The sequence below is a fragment of the Psammomys obesus genome, unplaced genomic scaffold, assembly GCF_907164565.1.
Source record: "Psammomys obesus unplaced genomic scaffold, mPsaObe1.curated_primary_1811, whole genome shotgun sequence".
Lineage (NCBI taxonomy): Eukaryota > Metazoa > Chordata > Mammalia > Rodentia > Muridae > Psammomys > Psammomys obesus.
Genome location: NW_026596149.1, coordinates 7,066,645 through 7,084,538, shown reverse-complemented (window position 1 = coordinate 7,084,538; position 17,894 = coordinate 7,066,645). Strand labels below are relative to the sequence as shown.

The 17,894-nt window shown below is 43.5% G+C and overlaps 1 protein-coding gene across 1 annotated transcript in view; it reads left to right on the top strand.

The window, feature by feature from the left end:
• Positions 1 to 17,894, top strand: part of Tmem236 (transmembrane protein 236) — a 39,331-nt gene that overhangs the window by 17,177 nt on the left and 4,260 nt on the right. The window lies entirely within an intron of this gene.

The window sequence follows — 17,894 nt, the reverse complement described above, 5'->3', positions numbered from 1 at the left end:
TCTTCTCTTCTCTTCTCTTCTCTTCTCTTCTCTTCTCTTCTCTTCTCCTCTTCTCCTCTTCTCCTCTTCTCCTCTTCTCCTCTTCTCCTCTTTCTTCCTTTCTTTTTTATTTTGCTTTGGGTTTATTTGTAAAAATCAGAATAGGACACTTGTCACTGTAAACAGTGTATATGTGGGTGTGTCACACCAGTCCATCTGTCTTCACATTAGCAGAAGCCTTTCCTATGGAGCCTTCACAGGGGCCTGGGTACCTTTGGGAGCCTGAGCTGGGGCTGAAGCCTGGGCCTTAGCTGGAGCTGTGACCTCTGCCTTGGAATGAACCTGGGGTTTTGGTTGGTAGAGCCTATGACCCTTGACCATGTAGTTTGAATCCACTTTCCAAGTTTGGCATGAGCAATGAAACCTAGACAGCTGAGGTTGCAGCTGGGGCCCTTTGGCATCTTGGGCTTAACGTAGGCGTCACAAGGGCCTTGATGGCCTCTGCTTGCACACTCAATGCCTTTGCATCTGCTCCAAGCCTTTCTTGTTGTGCTTCTTGGCAAAGCTCATGTTCCTCAGGAACTTGAGGTCAACCCAAGTTTCTTCACCATTTGTGGGACTTGTTGTTGTTGTTATGTGTGTGTGTGTGGTGTGGCCATGTCTGTAAAGTAACCTGCAGCTCCTGCAGTGCCTCTGTAGACCTATTTCCAAATTGCTCTGTTCTTGCTAACTGTATTTTACATGTTCATGCAAACTTTCTGTCTAAATGAAAGTGTTTTTTTAAGAAAAAAAGCACATATATATACTAGAAGTTAATAGTATTTTATTGTCTACAGCAATGATTGGATTCTTTCTTCTGTATCCAGCAGTGATGCTTTGAGCTTGGAGCTTCCAAAGCATCCAGTCTTGGGAAAGGGACTGGAACAGAGTGAAGTCCTGCCCCTTCTCAGTTCAGACACTTCCTGTAGCCCCTTTCTCCCCGAACTCAGGAGGGTTAATTGACACATACTGAAATAGCCCTGCCTGTCAATAACAAAAATCACACTTTCAAAGCTAAAACTTGTAAATATTGTTACATATATTCAAATTTTATGCAAACTTTGAACTTTAGCATGCATATTAATATAATAAATTACAGGACTTTTGAGTCTATAGTATATTTTCATGTATCCTCTGGAATGTACTGCTTAGACACATTTGTTTTTAAAATCATTTGTAATTTGTCCAGGCAGATCTTTAGCTCAGAATCGTCTTGCCTCCACCACCCAAGAGCTTGAATTACACGTGTGCACCAGTAAGAACCCTGGGTATCTCATGATACAATGGCGTGGTTTCTGTGTGCAGCGTTTCATGTACAGTGAACCTCCATGAGAACAGACTGCTGGTACACAGATCTCTGTGGCATGATGATTTCGGAGGCTGGCTAGTTGAGCCTCTTATTAATGACTAGACTTCCCCTCCTCATCCTCCACCACATTGCTCCTGCTTTAGAGAACACTCATGCTGACTCGTGGTGCTCCTACTTGTGGCTCTGGACAGCTGAATATCCACCACTTCTGCTTCGCTTTCAGTTGCTATCTTGTTCTTGACCCTGTTTCAAAACCCAGCTCCTGCTGAGTCTCCTGTGCTCCTGTTCGTTGGTTCAGGCTATTGACCATCCCAGAATTCCCACTTTCAGCACAGTTGTCTTTGCTGGGTGGTTGCCCACTGTGCTCAGGACAGGCCCTGTTAGCCCTGTGCTTAGGGTCTGGAATATGTCCCATTGTGTTTTCTGTTCTTTAGGTGGCTTGTCTCTTTTTCTGCCAGCTGGAATGCTGATCTCCGTCTGCGGAGTTTTTGTTTTCTAGAGAAGTTGAAAACAGAAAAGTGGAGGTTTTGTTTGGAAACTCGACCCTTTAGCATCAGAACGTACAGGTGCTCTCGTATTACCTGGGCTTCAGGGACACCTAGTAACATCCTTTATTCTTTACACCGTCCCCTCCTACCAAGAGACCCAAAGCTAAATCTAGCTGAGTTAGATTCCATTTGAGATAGCTTTTTCTCCAGGATTCATAGGTTCTACTTACTTCAGGATGTTTAATAGATATTCCACTGCCTACATCCCACTAATGTCCACCTTTGGATTCCTCCCTCCGCCTCTTTCAGTATCTCTCAACCCCATAGACACAGAAAGGCGCAAACATAAACATAACAAACCCATGGCTGGGTGAGAGTTTTCAGTCCTATCAGCAGAGCCCAGTTACGTAATGTTTGTAGCCTACGTTGGACTCCATGTCACAAAATAGGAAGAAGACGTTGTTGAAGTATTGTAGGGTCTGTGTGTAAAGTACTAGGTTTAACTACAGGCAAAGGGACACTCTTGTCACCATAGGTGTTAGAGGTCAGCAGAACACAAACGAGAAGTCTGAGTTTTGCAGGGGTTTGTAGGTGGACGTGAGAAGAAACTTTCTCCATTGAGCAAGCTTGGCCTTCAAGGAAGTCAAGTGTGCGTGGGACCCATGGGCGTGTTCCAGAAGTAAAAGTAACTTGGTAAGATGTCACACCATCAGTCAACAAACCTTTTGCTGGAACAGAAGTTGCCTTCTTAAAAACCGTCTATGACTAGTTTGTCAATGCGTCACTTTGAAAACCTGCAACACAGTTTCCAGAGCGACAGTGAACACCCTGCAGGAGAGGACTTGGAGAAGGAAGTGAAGGAGGTGTGATTAGATCAGTGTCCTCGGCCCTCTATTCAGCCAGACAGTAGATGTTTTGTTTAGATGTTTTATAGAAAGTACTGCCCGGACATAACAACAGGTTTTTCTGCCAAAGCCTTGAAGACCACTAATCCAGGAGCTCGAGTGGAACTGGAGATGGTGCCTCCTCTAGGCCAGGACCACAGCTGAAGTAGCCTAGCTTCTCTATAAACCTGGCTTCCATGGAAAGCAAGGCTCTACGTTACCTGACAGCAGAAGGAGCCCTCAGGCAAAGCCTTGTGTGGCTCCTGAGGTTCAGAGCTAACTCAGCCGGTAGGTCTAGCCGGCCTGTTCTGATGGAACACATGGGGTCAAGACACAGGGCTCTTGCAAACCAACACTTTTTCATTGCATATTTTGAACCCTTTCATCTTTGAAAGTTTTGTTTTCACAAAATAATATATATATTTAAAGAGGTTATAAAATAGCGACCTTAAAAAAGAAAAAAAATATTGAGACCAGCCTGGTCTATAGAGCTAGCTCCAGGACAGCCAGGGCTACACAAAGAAATGCTGTCTTAAGAAGAAGAAGAAAAAAAAAGAAAGAAAAGAAAAAGAAAAAGGAAAAACAAACCAACCATATATCTCTAAGCTAGGAAAGTAAATTGCTGGGATCCTGCTGCATACTCAGTGGAACTTAGATTTTGACTTTCCCGTACAGTGTACAGTGGGCTTGTCAGGCTTGTTATTTTATCTACTGCATCACCATTTTTATTGGTTGAATAATATTCCATGATATTAATGACTCACGATACATTTAACTAACCTATTATTCGGGACCCAGATTGGTGTGATTTATTATTTTTTAGTTTTTTTTTTTTTTTCTATTACAGGCATTGTTAGAGAAGGACAGGGGTATGGCTGGAGCGAGTCAAGCAGTGTGATTTGAATCGAGAAGGAGAGATCCATTAAGGGCAGAGTGCATGTCTGATATAGTCTAGGCAGTCTGTTTTCAAGTGGTTCTACACTGCACTGCGGGTGGGACGCAGAAGCCACTCAGTGAGGCAAATGGCCAAGCAGAAGCTGGAATGGAGAGAGTTAACCACCTCTGTAGCCTAAAGCTATCAGGATGATGACTGCCGAGTGTCCTCAGAAGACCTGGAGCATCTGTTCATGCCCAGACTCCTTGACAATGACGTTGCCAGAAGACGGTGGCTACTACAGGCTGGCCGCTCCCACAGGGAACTGTAGAAGGGGCTGGTGAGCCAGTGTGGTGTGTGGTAATAGTGGCTGGACCGCAGCAGAGCCTTCTGCAGAGTCGGAGATGAGCTGCTTGCTGGAGATGAGCTCAGCAGGCTATTTGAGTGAAAAACCTCAGCGCTCTGCAGGGCAGAGGAGGTGCCAGGTATGATGTTGGCAGGGTAAGGTTTTCAAATAAATCTGCTCACAAGGGCCCTAGTCCAGTTCCTGTGCCATCCCTTTAACTCACAGTCCTGGGCCAGGCACTACAGGGACCTCAGTAGCACAGATGATTATTTTCTTTCTTTCTTTCTTTCTTTCTTTCTTTCTTTCTTTCTTTCTTTCTTTCTTTCTTTCCCAATTTCAGAGGCAACATAGTATCACATGACTTTCAAACTTATATTCATAAAAACTGTGGTTGTGTTTGAAGTGGTCTCATTTCATTGGCAATCTTTAGTTTTTAGTAATGGCATATCTTTTGTACTGGTGGCTATGAGGTCAGTGTTTGCCAGAGAAGCTAAGCTCTGCCTGTCGTAGCTGCGGCATCACTGTCATCATTCGCTCTCCGGTTTTGCCACGTGGTTTTGTAGAAAGAAGTTTTAATTTTTTCATAGTTCAAGCTACCAATTTCTCTTTATTTGCTTCCTCTTTGGCATGATGCTTTTAATGGCCTCTTTTTCTGTAAATGAAAAAAATATTTTTCATTTATGAAGTCTGGTGAAGAAAAGTTGAAGCTGGGCTTGGTGGCCATCCCCTGCAACCCTAGCACTAATGCATCAATTTCCTTGACTCAGTGAGTTTTTGACTTGCGCCTCTCCCGTGTTTCTTCTTTTCTGATGGCTGTAGCATATTAAAACCACTTACAAGGGTGCGGGAGACAGCCTCATAGGTAAGAAAGCTCTCTGCTTAAGCATCTAGATATGAGGATCAAATCCTCAGCACCCACATAAGAAGCTGGGCATGGCTGCTCAGGTGTCTGTAACCCAGTGCTGGGGAGTCTCCTCACAGGTCTGTAACCACAGTGACTGGCTGCCACCTTAGCTGCAGGCTCTGTGAGAATCATAGGCAGAGTGTTCTGGGTACTCAGTATTCAACACTGGCCTCTGCGTGCCTGTGTTCAGGAGCATGCATACACACACACACACACACACACACACACACACACACACACACACAGGTGGGTTCTGGTCCAGCACAAATGCCTTAAAAGCTCCGCATTCAGTAAAGACATCACTGGGGGCTGTGATCTAGTTTGGTGGTGGAGCATGTACTTAGAAAGGACATGGACATGGGTTCACTCTTTCGCACAGAAGGAGGAAGAGGAGGACAGTAACAAGGAGGAAGAGATAGGAGTTACATTTTGATGAGACACTCTCATAAAGACGTAACCTGGAGGAAGGGTTCCATGTTTTCCCTCCCCGCTCTATGAGCTGCTGAAGCTGGATGCTGATCCACCTTTTCTACAGCCAGTGCACAGATGTCTCGGTGCCGTGGAGCAAAGCCACACACTACTGCTTGGAAGCAGAAAGTCTTTCCACTGGGTCTCAGAAGGCAAACCACCACTACACATGCCACAAGTCCCACTCCCAGCACCTGGGAAGTGAGGCAGAAGGCGGCCAGCCTAAGGCCAGCCTAGACTGCATAGTGAGACAACAACAAACGTACCCTAAATGGTGTTTGTCAAACCTCTCCCCTCGAGGCTCAGGGATCTGTGCCAAAGACCAGGCAGAAAGATTGTAAGAGCCAGGGATGGTGGGCGACTCCAAGGAAAGAGCTTCCTCAAGACACACCAGGGCTGACGCACATATGAACTCACAGAGACTGTGCTGGCATGCACAAGACCTGTACAGGTTCAAACCAGACAAAATCCCGGAACTGAGATGAGGAAGTGGACACAAAGTACCACTACTAACCAAGAAGCTGTTTGCTGTGGATACCCTCTGCCAAGAGCAAATGTTCCCTCCAGTGGAGTGTCACTGGGTATATCAACTACACTGGATGGCAGGCCCTATGCCTAGGAGTAACAGGCTAAGACAAAACTGTCTCCATGGTTTTTGTGCACTTTTTATTTTTTTACTATTTTGTCTTATGGTATCTTTTGTTGTTGTTTATATATTTTTTGATTTTCAGTTTTAGTTTTGTGGAGGGTTTAAAGAGAGACAGAGAGAGAAAGAGAATATGAAGCTGAGTGGAGAGGAACTGAGGTAGGATAAAGAATACAATCAAAATATAAAGTATGAAAAATAAATTAAATCCAGCACTCTGGGAGGCAGAGGCAGGTGGATCTCTGCAAGTCTGAGGCCGGCTGGGTCTGCAAAGTGAGTCCAGGACAGTGCAAAGCTACACAGAAAAACCCTGTCTTGAAAAACCAAAATGAATGAATGAATGAATAAAATATGTACTCAGTGATCCGAATACAGAGAGCCACACTCTGCCACCTGTAAACTTCAGAAGCCTCCTTGAATGACTTATGTATCTACTGGGATGAGACCTCCCGGAGACAGGGAAGTATTAGGAACTACAGCAAATAACAACTTCAGCTCTGAGAGGCCACATTCAAATTTCTAAAGGACTTAATTACCTCCCAGATTTTCTCAGAATGCAGCTCATCTCATCTTAACGAAATTGAATGTAAGAAATGTGCCACAGAGGCGGAAAGAAACAAAACGGCGGAGGGGGGTAGCATTTTCTCTACTGGCCCAGCCACTCGGGGGCCAGGAGAGAAGAACGTGGTGTGAGAGGAAAAGGAGTGGGGATACCAGAGAGCGAGGGGGGTGAGTGTAATCACAATAGACCATATATATGAAAACCCGCGAACAAAGAAAAAGGAGCGCACAAGATATTTTTCTGAATAAAGTGGCATTTTGAGTTCCTCTTTGTTTCTTTTTTAAGGAACAGCTTATTAAACAACATGGGCACATACAGTGCAAGCTGGGTTTCCATGATGTGTGGTTTTGCAACGTGCTCTGAGGAACACTGTGTCCAGGGCTGTTCCAAGACCGAGCCTGTTTCCTTCCTGGCTGTCCCTTCACTATGGAGAAGGAAGTTTCAGAAAACTGTATAGTTCTAAGATTTTATTCCCCTTTTCTCAAGAAATAAGTGACCATTTCCAACACTGTTGGGGAGAGGAAGGTCGGATTTCTGATGTATACCTCCTAATGAAGTACCAGCTGTCAGGATTAGATCACAGAGACAGGTTCCAAAATGCTCTGGGCACAAGCCTCATGCTAGCAGATGTGGAGAATCAGTGCTAACTAGCCTTGGGTTCCGGCTCCATTATTAGGCTGCCTTTGGGTGTGTGTATGTGTGCCGGGGGGTGGGCGTGTGGGGGTGTGGGTGGATGGTGTGTTTGTATGGGGTAGTGTGTGTGTGTGTGTGTGTGTGTGCACCCATGCATGGGTCTGCACACGTATCCGGAGGCCAGAAGCCAATCTTCTCTCTTGTTCCTCAGGGACTGTCCACCATGTTTTTTGAGACGTGGTTTCTTTCTATCTTGGGGTTCACTAACTGGGCTAATCTGGCTTTTCAGGAAGTCCAGGGATCTTCCCGGCTCTGTCTCCCCAGCATGGAGATAACAGGCATGCAACAACCCTTCCCCATATCTTATGGTAGTGTTGTGTTCAAACTCAGGCCCTAATGCGTGCAAGTGTTGAACCAACTGGAACCACCTGCACAGCCACAGCTTTAGATGCTTTCATAAGTGGGTTACAAAATGGCCACTTTTCTCCTCCATGGGCAAAAGGTCACCAACAACTTTATTATGCAAAGACTACTGAAACTTCCAAGATACTTTGGAGATAAATGTTAAGATTCCCAGACAGTGGATAAGAATAAGGGGATATAAAGAATTCAATGTGTATTTCTTTACAATAAACACCAAACCCATTTTCTACAGCTGATATTAGCCAAGATGAGTTCTAAATGACAAGCGTGGGCTAGTTTCCATCTCTACACGTTCTTCCCTTAGTCAAGAGGGGACTGTGCAGTGTAAACCTGTCCTTCTTCACTTTCTGCTTACGCTTTGTGCATATTGGTGGTACGTATCTGTGGGAACACTGACCTGCTTATGATCTACTTTCATGATGCGCCTATTTCACAGGGGTGGGGTGGTACATGGGTTGGTTATTGGGGTGTGAGTCAAGGGTGCCTTCTGTGAGCTTACACAGTCTTCTCCAAATAGAACAGTTCTTTTACTCCCCAGCCTAATGCCCCTCGATGATGCTACTCATGTCTGGGAGGCCTCTGAAATCCTCTGAATGACAGCTGCTGGGGGTGGACCCCTTCTGTCTGCCTGGACCCTGTGGGGCTATGCAAATGTTGTACTATGCTGTCGTTCTTCTCTGGGCCCAAAGCCATGCCACATCTTCTCTTACCAGAGAGCTGCATAGATTCTCAGACCATAGTGCTAGCTTTTCCTGATGTCCTCAAGGGCTTGCAAAGGGACCCACGCTTACAGTCTACCTAAGGATAGGGCCAGGAGCCAATCTGAATGGTAGAGCCTGTGCCAGATTCCAAAGTGCTTTTGTCTGTCGAGTCAGAGACATTGTTTTTGGACCATGCTTTCGTGCTTTGGCTTGCTCCCTTACTCTAAATTGTTTCTTTACCAGAATGCTCATTGCTCCCTCACGTGAACAGACTCCAGGATATTCATCCCATCCTTTATTTAGCAGATCTGTTTCATAGTAAGGTAGCTGTGTATTCTACTAGCTGGTGGGGTACAAAAATAAGAACAGACTGAGGCCTTGTTCATAGTGCTCATGGTCTAGAGGACTTGAGGAGATGTCAAGAAGCTGTGCCACTAAGGATGTATAAATAAAGCTGAAATAGGTGCTCTGGAGGCAGTGAATAAGCTCATTTTCATGGATGTCACCATTTGTCACCCAGTTTGGGCTCATAATCAGCATTCCTAAATCTAGTCTGTATTTGGACACTTGAATCCCCCAATTATTTGCAACAAGACGAGAAATACTAAAATATTTACTAAATATAAATATAAACTTTGAAGGTTTAGTATTAAAGGTTAAGAATTATTTGTGCCTTGGTATGTGCTTAAAAATACCTGGCATGTTATTTTACATTTTATACATAAAATATATTTAGAAACATAGATGCTGCAAATGTATAATATTGTGATTTTTCTGTTTACGTAAGAGTAAGGGAACCCTATTCTCCAACCTTTTTGTTTTGTTTTGTTTTAAACTGTGGAGGAAGGCCAGAACAGTCTGCATGAGAAGGGAGCTGGTCAGGGAGTTCTGATAAGGAAGCTCTCTCAACATTCAAAACTCCAAACACAGTAGCACCAGATTTCAGCAGTTCTTGTTGGGAGTTAGATCCATCTGTGGAGCAATGGCAGCAGAGAAAGCAGTCCCTGAGCCTCAGCTGAGAGTTCCTTCCACAGCTTCCGCTGCTTAAAGTGCACAGATGACACATGCTTCTATCATCACATTCATATAATGCTTAAAAGAGAACTGGAGCAGGGCGCCAGGGTTTCCTAATTTTCTGAATAACAGTGCATTATCTTTCGTATGGAAATAGAGGCAGCTATTTCACAGTTGGGAATGTGTGCTCAGGAGCCCTTCCCAAAATGATGATGGGCTGATTGTCTTGAGTTGTTCTGCTTTTCTTCATTGCCATTGTCTCTTATGCCTCCTTCCCCTCCTTTTTCTTCCTCCTCTTTATCATCATTTTGGGGGAAATTGCTTATGGTTTTGGGAATAGCCAATATTATGCTGGTCAGTGTTTAACCAGCTGCTCTCCAGGGTGGAACTCTGAGTGAAGACGCTGACTTGTATGTATGTGTGTGTTCGTGTTCATGTGTGTGCATGTGCGCAAATGTGTAGTAGTGCATAGGCAAATGTGTGTGCACATGTAAAGGTAAGAAATTGATGCCAGGATGTTTACCTCAGTCATCTATCTTGGTTTTTTGAGACAGGGTCTCTCTTTAAACCTACAGCTTGTCATTTTGCCTAGACTGGCTGGTCAGTGGCCCCTCAAGATTTTCCTGGCTCTGTTTCGACAGCACTACGATTACAGATGGGAGCAACCATACCCATCTTTTACACGCGTGCTTGGGATGTAATGTCAGGTCCTCTTGCCTGTATGGCAAAAACTTTAGCTAAGAGTCGTCCCCCCAGCCCCTGAGTCACAGCACTTGCTAGTTTCTGTGGGGCAAACACTCCTACCAAGACCAACCCACATTACTAAGATGAATCCCTGACTACTGATGGCTGAGTTGGGAAGAGGTGCTCACTGTGAGCTCTTACTGGAGGGTGTAAGCTGTCTGTAGTCCAGCTAGTACATCTGGGCTAGCCCTCTTCCTTGTGGCGAGGATGAGCAAATACGAGGAATCATTCCATGATCTTGTTAAGACAGTAGTGTATGAGGCCCTGTTTCTCAGGCTGTGGGCTTCCCCCTGGGTACCAAGCCACCCTCGACCAAACTGCAACGAGCTCAGTCCCTCTTACTCACTGTTTGCTTCACATGCTTGATCTCCTCTCCTTTCTGTTCTCCAGTTAAAGTCTTGTGAGGAGGAGCCTCACCTCATCATACTTCAGACTGTGGTTTGTCAAAATCACGACGGCCGCTATTTCCCTTGGCTCACATTCAAATGTGTTGTCTTATTTTCCTCTTGTCCTCTACAAGTTTTATGTTTTGTGACTACGTTTTGTTTTTGTTTTTTTTATATTAACTACAGTTTATTCACTTTGTATTCTAGCTGTAGCCCCACCCTTGTCCCCTGTCAATACTTCCCTCCCTCCCTCCCTCCTTCTCTCCCTACCCTCCTCCCTCCTTCCCTCCCTCATCTCCTCCTATGTGCCTCTCCAAGTCCACTGATAGGGGAGGCCCTCCTCTCCTTCCATCTGACCCTAGCTTATCAGGTCTCATCAGAACTGGCTGCATTGTCTTCCTCTGTGGCCTGGCAAGGCTGCTCCTCCTTCAGGGGGAAGTGATCAAAGAGCCAGCCACTGAGTTCATGTCAGAGACAGTCCCTGTTCCCCTTACTCGGGTACCCATTTGGATCTGTTTTGTTTTTTTTTTTTAAGAAATATTAAAACAACGATTAACTTTTTTGTACTCCCCCACAATGTTTTGTCTGAATCATTAATGATTAGTTTTCTTCAGAACATGTTACACTCAGAGAAAATGGTTTAAGGACTGTTGGTCAAGACTAATTTTACTTTTCCCATTGTGTCACTTGTGTCTTTGCCAACCTCACTGATCCTCTAAGACCCAACACCTTTTATTCTCCTTTAAGTCTTTCTCTTGTTCACATCTTTTAAAAGTGTTTCTACTATTGAACTTAGAACAAAGTCTAAAATATTCATCTCAACCCCAAAGACTTTATTTACTCTGTCTCTATCACAGACAGTGTTGTATAGTGTTTAGGAGTTTGGGATTCAAATTGTGTTTTTTGTTTTGTTTTGTTTTTTTTTTTCTACTTGTGAATTCTGTGACCTTGGAAATAGTCTTTAATCTCTCTGTACTTCACTTTACTCATCATGGTAAGAGAGAAAACCATGCTTTTATATGGCTAGGGTTTTATAAATGGCTCTACGTATAAAGAGCTTATTTGTGCCTGATGCATAAAACAGTGAATGTTAACTCCTCCCTACTCCTCCCCCTGCTTCCCCAGTCCCTCAGCAACTCTCAATTCCTGATAACTCAAGCATATTGACTGTGTGACTCCCACTTCCTGTCCAGTTCCTTTTTCTTCTGTCACTTCTCAGATGAGCTCCCATAGACTCCCTGTGGCTATCTGGAGACCACATGACTCCATCTCATCACAGAATCTACAGTTGTCCCATCTCCCCCACCAGTGCTGGTCTCTGCATCTAAAGATTCACCAACCTTACACCAAAAATGTTTGAAAGGCCCGGGGTAAAGGCTTGGTGTATAATCTGCTTGCTGTTCAGGCAGGTGCAAGAACACAAGTTTGAATCCCCAGAATCCATATATAAAAAAAGAGAAGTGCTTGGAATCCCAGAGCTGGGGAAATGGAGACGAGAGCATCTGAAAGTCTTGCTAGCCATCCAATCTAGCTGAATCTGTTAGCTCTAAGTTCAGCCTAAAATGATAAGGTAGGGAGCAAGTGAGGGGGACATCCAAGGTCAACTGGCCTTCACACACATGGACATGCTAGTGTACACACAAGAACACATCCAAAAAGTATATGCCTGAGAAAAATTGTATCTTCACTGACTATGAACTAAGTTCTTTTTATCATTGTCTAAAAAATATATCATACCAACCATATAACGTTCTTCCTGTATTGTATTTATAAGCAGTATAGAGACGATTTAAACTCTGCTGGAAGATATAAATAGCTTATTTGCAAATGTTGCATTGTTTTTTGTTTTGTTTTGTTTTGTCTTATCATGAACTAGAGCTTTCTTGGATTTGGCATCCCAAGAACATTCTAGGAACCAATCCCAGCGGATGACTGAACTTTCCTTTTCAAGTCCCATCATTGTGTATTATTTTATACTTATTACTGCGACTATGGGAGTCATTATAGTCAGGTCTATTTCGTGCTATTTGCTTTATAATTTTCTAAAGTCTAGCTTAGGCCTGATGCAGTGGGATTTTGTTTATTTGGTTGCCTTTTTACTTTTTGAGACAAAATCTTGCCAGGGTAGCCTTTGGTATGTAGACTGTCCTTTAGTTCATGGTGATCCTCCTGTCCTAACCTCCCAAGTGCTAGGATTATAAGTGTGTACACTGTCTTCAGCTGTTATGTGATACTCTAACACCAGATCAGAAGAGGCAGTTGGGAGTCTGATTTGTGACTCTTAGTATCGGCTTCTTTCCTGGCTTTTCAAGTCCCTTTCCCCACAGTCCCTCCCTATACCTTTCTTCATTCTATTTATATAATTTATGGGTGTCTCTTTGCAAGAGGAATACGTATCACATAAAAGTGCCTCACTACCAGTTTGCTATGGTGTATCATATTTTCTCCACAAATACCATCACAGACATTGGGCGAGTGAGTTGAAATAAATCAATAAAGGTGAGATAAAGTAGGCAAAGATTATCCACTGAAACTCTTACCTATTATCAAAATAATGTTCTTTAATCATCCATTTAGTACATTACAGACAGAAAGCTGTTTTAAGCACTGACACAAATATGCTGATTTTCAATCTGTTCAGGGCACCTCGAGCCCCTCAGGAAGAGAGTATACTGCACTCCATAAGCTTACATCTTTTGTTCCTTTTGCTTATACACATGTAGCTTTGTCCAAACAGAATAACTAAAGCAAGAAGATGAAGAGTGCCAGCTGTAGAAGGAAATTTAAGCAGTGTTGGCTTGGAAGGATGTGAGTCCTGGGGCCAGCTGTTGAGCTCGCAACATTTCTGTTCTTGGTTGTCCATTGCTGGTCTACTCCAATGGCCCACATGTTTCTTGGCTTCTTCAGCTCCCTTTTGCCCTACTGGGAAGCAGAGATTCCTGGTTCATTGGTTTACTGAAGATAAGGATGACGCCCCAAATCTAAACTCATCCCCATTGAGCTGGCACAACACATGATGTTCCCAGACTCAACTTTGCCAACTATACACAGACCCTTAGTATCTTCTCAAAACCATACGCTAGCTAAGAACTCAGTGTTCTGACCAACAGTTCTTAGAAATTACAACCCATAGTGACCATTTAAAAAGTGTTAATGTGTCATTTCTTACAGTGCCACTTCCTGGCCTTGAAACAAAGCTGAGTTTGCAATCATTTGTCAAGCTGGCATTGTGTGTGGTATTCTTAAGGTTGGCAAGATGATTTTAGTTTTTTCTTTTTTATTGAAGTGTTTAACTTGTTTTCAAGCATGAACTCCTTTCTTGCTGGCCCCTTCATCCTCTCAAATAGGGCCCCTTCTTTCATGTAAGATATATCCCATTATTCTCCTGTTTTCCACTCTCCTTTGTTTTCACAACTTTCAAGATTTTTCATCCAAATGCTGTTGTCTACTAAGCAAAGAAGAGTTCTCCATGCCATGGCATACTCTAAAAAATGTATTTTCTCTTATATTCTTTCATGTGTGTAGATATGTGCATGTGCCCATGTGTTGTGTAAAAAGAAATCTTTTTTTTTGGGGGGGGGATGCAACACACTCAGGTCTATTCACCCCAGATAGGGAGCCCCAACAGACCAAAGTACTGATAGCACCAAAGTCTAATTCATTGAACCAATGAGTTTAACTGGGGCTGCTTATAGGAGTAGAGGTGAATGGTTACTTAGAAGAGCAGAAATGGTTCAAAGACTGCGCTATCACCAAAGCCCAAACCAGCATGTGTAACATATCACAAAGCTCGGAACCTGGAAACACTCTTTAACCTGCAGGAGCCCAGAGTACCTTTTCCAGATTCCTCCTCTGGTCTAAATTTCTTCAAAGCAGCTCCACTGATTTCTGCTTATTCCAGGTAGCTGGGCTGGCCTCAGCATCTTCTTTGCAGCTCAGCTTTCTTGGTCTGAGGGGGACTCTCAGCTTTTATTGCTTACTCTGGTAGGGAGGAGCCTAGTGAATCTGGTGAGTTTCAGGAACGTCCTGAAGTTATTTTGAGTTCTTTACTTTCCTGCTTAAAGAGCCTTCCTACAGATGGACTGTTTCAATCTTGCAGGAAAACTTTACATGATAGTATGTACATATAGAGGCCAGATGTCAATTTTGGGTGTCATTTGTCAGAAGCCATCCACTTTGTTTTTGAAATAAGATTCTTCATTGGTCTAGACCTTGATAATTATGTTAAGCTGGCTAGCCAATGAACCCATGGGATCTGCCTGCCTCTACCTCTCTATATCCAAAATTCTTTATGAGTTCTGGGGTCAAATCAAGGTGTGCATGCTTTCATAGCAAGCTTTTTACCAACTGAGCTATCTCCAAGGACTCTAGTGAATTCTTTAAAAGTTAAGTGAAATATAGAAGTGAGTATCTGAGTTTATAAAAAGAGGATCTTTATGAATTTTAAAACAATAATAAGTTACAGAGTGTCATAGTCTCTGAGTATTGTTTGTGAGATGATACCCATTCAAACCACTGTGGGCTTCTAATGACAAAAGAGGTATTTAGGAGTTACAAGTCCTAGAATATTCTTAAAGATCCCTAGCACCCAAGCAGAAAGCCAGGCATGTGGTGCTAAGATAGGTTGGAGAGGGGAATGGAGGATAGACCTGAAGCTCTTTACTGGCCTGCCTCAGCAAACCAATGGACTTCAGGTTCAGTGAAAGACTTTTCCTTAAAAAAAAGAAAAGGGGAGGCACTGATCTGTGTGGGTAGCAGAATGTCATTAGGAATCATTTTATTGCTACTTCCCCCCCCTCCCAGAACAGTAGTGTTTGATTTTACCCTAGGTCACTGGACCTAGTCTTTGGTTCTTGGTTTAAAAAAAAAAAAAAAAAAAAAACAGTTGTGCAACCATGATCAGAGAAGTTTCTTCCTGCAGCAGATGGGAACAAGTACAAAGATCCACAGCTTGATAATAAGTGGAGAGTGAGAGACCTTGGAATACTCAGCCCTAAAAGGAGTGTCTCTTTCAAATCCCTCCCCTCAGGGATCAGGGAACCCATGAAAGATGAGACCAGAAGAGTATAAAAGCCAGAGGGGAGGAAGGACACCAAAACAAACAAACAAACAAACAAACAAACAAAACAAAACACAAAGCCTTCTAAATCAACATGATCAAAGCTCATATGAGCTCACAGAGACTGCGGTAGCATGAGCAGGCCTGCACAGGTCTGCCCCAGCACCTCTGCGTGTATACTACGGCTTCCAGTTTAGCGTTTTTGATGGGGTCTCTGTGTGTTTGAACGAGTTTGCCTTCTCTTGGGCTCTTTTCTTTCTCTTTGTTTGCCTTGTTCAACTCCAATGCGTTAGTTTTTGCTTTATCATGTTATATTACTATATTATACTAGTGTATTATTATCCCTTAGAAGCCTGTTTGTTTTCTAATGAGAGACAGAGAGGGAATGGATCTGGATGGGAGGAGAGGTAGGAGAAATTGGGAGGGATAAAAGAAGGGGAAACTGTAGTAAGGATATATTATGTGAGAAAAAAATGTTTTCAAGGAAAAAAAAAATCACATTTTCTTAGAAGAATAAAAGAAAGTGGACAGTGGTTGAGGAAAGGCCCCAAAGTTGATCTCTGCCTTCCACGTGTGTGTACACACCCCCCCCCCCACATTCAGGACGTCCCCACATACAAACAAAAGAGTAAGAACTTAGAAAGATCAGTGTAATTTATTAAAATAGTCAATTTAACTTTTTAACCAACTAGGTATATGAAAAATCCCTCAGATTTATTATAGACTTAAACAGTCTTATCTCAGTGACTAAGCTTCTTAGTCATGAATCGAACTCTATTTCTCGCACAACGTTTTCACTTTCAGGTCAACTAGTTTTTGTTGACATTGTCTCTTTGACTTTCAGATCATCCCAAGAAACACTCCTTTTACTTTTGGTCTGCCGAGGTAACAGGAGCTCGCAGAATGGTTTCTCAGTAAACTTTGCCAGGCTAATAAAAATCTTAGCAACAAAAATCAGTGTTTGATAAATGATGTGCTTCAGGGGTTTGGGAGATGGCTCAGTTAGCGAAGTGCTGCCAGCAAGCATGAGGACTCGAGGGCAGTGCACAGGACCCACATAAAAGCTGGACACGGGGCTGGAGAGACTGCTCAGCAGTCAAGAGCACTGCCTACTCTTGCAAAGGACTGGAGTAACTCTTGTTCCAAGGGTCCCAATGTCCTCTTCTGGCCTCTGTGAGCACCAGATGCTCACGTGGTGGAGACATACATGTAAGCAAAACGCTCACCCGAATAAAATAAACTGAGTAAATCTCAAAAATGAAAATGCCGGACTTGTGAAAATGTATGTACTTGTGAGCCTAACACTGGGGAGAAGGAAACAGGTAGACACCTGGGTGTTCTGGCCAGCCAGTGCAGTTACCAGTGAGATCCAACATCAATAAACAAGGTGGGCGTCACCCGAGGAACAGCATCTGAAGCTGACAGCTGTCAGCCATGTGCATAAATACCCTCACATGCACATTCACCTGCACACGTGTACACACACACTCCCATGAACACAACACTCCCTTGTACACGTACGCACATGCACGCACATTATGGCAGTGATCAGTCATCTTCTAATTCAGTTGACGGTGCATTGATTAACATACAGCCTCATGATGCGCTCAGCTGACCACTCCTGTTGACTGCTTCTAAACCCCTGGGAAAGAACAGCTTAACTGTTTTCATGAAGATTCTCCGTGGCTCAGACAGACTTCCCCTTAACACTGAACATCCCTGCTGGGAAACTATTGTATAGCCAGTCCCGTGAGCCTGTTTTTCTTACAGAGAGACAAGCTTGGATGGGTAAACTGGCCAGTTCACTTGGTTTTGATACTGGTGTCTTTGATAATTAGCACACACAGTGTTGCTTCCACACAGACAAAGCAGCCATACCATCAAGAGTTTGTCAGTTGGAGTCTAGCAGTTCAGGGCTGAAGGGTCCAGCTCTGCCTGAATTTGAGCACCGGTTAACCTCATGGGCTCCTGTTTCTAAAATTGTAAAATGGACCTATAATCATTTCTCCATTTGTTCCAAGGATTCAATAAGAAATTCATAATGCCTTTTCTGTCAAATTGTGAAAATAACGTAGGTATCCATATCTAGGAAAAATACTAATGTGCCAAGAACCTCTGAAAAGTGTTTTAGTATGTCACATACTTATTTTTTTCTATAGAGCAAAAACTCAGACTTTAATTTAAGAATTAAGATTTCCAGCCAGGTGTGATGATGCACACCTGTAATCCCAGCACTCGGGAGGCAGAGGCAGGTGGATCTCTCTGAGTCTGAGGCCAGCCTGGTCTACAGAGTGAGTCCAGGAAACCCTGTCTTGAACACCCCCTCCCCGCAAAAAAAAAAAAAAAAAAAAAAATTAAAATGTAAAAGTTTTGTTTTCATTATGCGTCTGTGTGGAGGAAATTTGCACGTGTGAATGCAGGTGCAAACTGTGGAT